The 2,285-nt window shown below is 37.9% G+C and overlaps 1 protein-coding gene across 1 annotated transcript in view; it reads right to left on the reverse strand.

Annotated features, from left to right (window-relative positions):
* LHFPL3 (LHFPL tetraspan subfamily member 3) overlaps positions 1–2,285 on the reverse strand; it is a 458,430-nt gene that overhangs the window by 389,885 nt on the left and 66,260 nt on the right. The window lies entirely within an intron of this gene.

Raw genomic sequence — 2,285 nt, forward strand, 5'->3', positions numbered from 1 at the left:
GCCACAGGATAGAAGGACACAGAGAAGAGGTAACTATGGGGAGGAAGTGGGAAAAGAGCTGTTACATTGTGGGAAATTGCAGTCAATGTCATGAGATAAATTGTATATGAACTTCTGTGTGGAAAATTAATTTGCCCGTAAATTTTCACCCAAGTGACAGTAAAAATTTATATATATATTTGAAAATATATTTCATAGAATAAAATATACTAGTGGGCAATGATCACATAAAAAGATGTTCAATATAATCACTAGTAATCAGGGAAATGTGAACTAAAACAACAAGATACTACTTTATATCCACTAGAATGGCTATTAAAAAAAGGACAGACAACACCAAATGATGACAAGGATATGGAGAAACTGGAACTCTCATACATTACTGGTGGGAATGTAAAATGGCAGTCATTTTGGAAAATAGTTTGGCAGTTCCTTTAAAAGTTAGTCACTTACCATATGTCCAAAAAATTAAACTCCCTGGTATTTACCCAAAACAATTAAAACATATGTCAACAAAAAGGATTGTACAAGAATGCTCATAGCAGCTTTATTCATAATAGCTAAAAACTAGCAACAACATAAATGCCCATCAATAGGTGAACAGGGGTGGTATATCTATACAATAGAATATTATTCAGCAAAGGAAAGAAATCAACGACTGATAAACACACAACTTGAATGAATCTTAATAGCATACGCTCTGCAAAAAACGCATAAGACTACATGCTGTCAATCCTATTTCTATGAAATTCTAGAAAAGACAAAACCAAAAAAGAGCCCATTCTGTTGAGGTGATTCCAATTCATAACAACCCTATAAGACAGAATACAACTGCCCCATAAGCTTCCCAAGGCTGCAAACTTTAGGGAAGCAGACTGCCACATCTTTCTCTAGCAGAGCAGATGGCGGGTTCAAACCACTGACCGACCTTTCAGTAACAGTCAAGTGCTTAACCACTGTGCCTGCAGGGCTCCTTAGAAAAGACAAAACAAATCTATAATGACAAAAAGTAGATCAGTGGTTGCTTGGGCCAAGGATGAGGTCATTGACTACAAAAGTAGAAGGGAAGTTTTGAGGGTGATAAAAATTTTCTGTATCTTGATAGTAATAGTATTTACTCAGGTGCATATATTAGTCAAAACTCAGTGAGACGTATAACTGAAATGGGTACATTTTAGTGTATGTAACTTATACCTCAATAAAGTTGATTTTTTTTAATGGGCTTAAAGAAAAATTAATTTGGAAGATTTCAGAATTCTAAAGCAGTGCTGCATCCCCACTATTTTCACAAGGGGAGTTTTTACAAAAATTGAAGAGTCCATCAGAAAGTAAACTCTATGATTCCAGAACATGGAAATACAATCCTGGCTATTATTGCTGTGAAGACATAGCAATATAGGGGGTTTATTAACATTATTAGTTTTTTTAGAAAAAGATACTAAGATTTTGGACTTCCAGGAAGATGGAGGAATAGGCAGACAAGCGACACAAACCCTCTTCAACAAAGAAAAGAAAAACCAATTGATAGAGATACAGAAGATAATCCTGGAGCCCTGAGCTTTGAAAGGAACTATACAGAAGTGGATTAGGCACCAACTAGTGGAAAAACCTGAACAAAAACAGTGAGTACAGAGACGGTCAGAGCTGCTACTCTGAGTACTTGTCAGCTACTCTGATGGGACCAACAGCCTGAATATTTCCAAGTGGTGTTGGGACTTGAGAACTGACCTAAAGATCAGCCCTGTTCACCAAGGGCTGCACAGACGACTGCACTCATGGCCTATGACTAGGAAGGGAAACTGCAAGGAGGGAGACAACCTGAGCTGTTGACTTTCTACTGTCCGGAGGGTGCAGCCATTTTGATTGTTTACAAGCGGCAGCCATTTTGGATATTTAAAGTAACTGAGCACACAGCCATTTTGAATGTTTACAAGTGGTGGCCATTTTGGGTATTTAAAGTGACCAAAGGTGCAGACAAGCAGAGGCCATTTTGGACATTTAAAGTGACTGAGGGAACAGCCATTTTGAATCTGTACAAGTGGCAACCATTTTGGATTTTAATGTGATAGCATTCTCATTCCAGGGACCTAAGAATAGGTTCTGTTTTCCAAGGTCAGCAGGGACATATGAGAGGCTGACAACAAGAAAGGAGACACATGGTGAGTGTATAAGTGCTGTCAACTAGTGACTAGAGGAGCACAGTACACTGCTTGCATAGATAACATACAAACAAAACAAAGAAAATGAAAATCATGGGCAAGTCACTCCAACATACAATCACCAAT

This window comes from Orycteropus afer, unplaced genomic scaffold (assembly GCF_000298275.1).
Source record: "Orycteropus afer afer isolate SDZICR_OR568_19922 unplaced genomic scaffold, OryAfe1.0 scaffold00007, whole genome shotgun sequence".
Taxonomy (NCBI): domain Eukaryota; kingdom Metazoa; phylum Chordata; class Mammalia; order Tubulidentata; family Orycteropodidae; genus Orycteropus; species Orycteropus afer.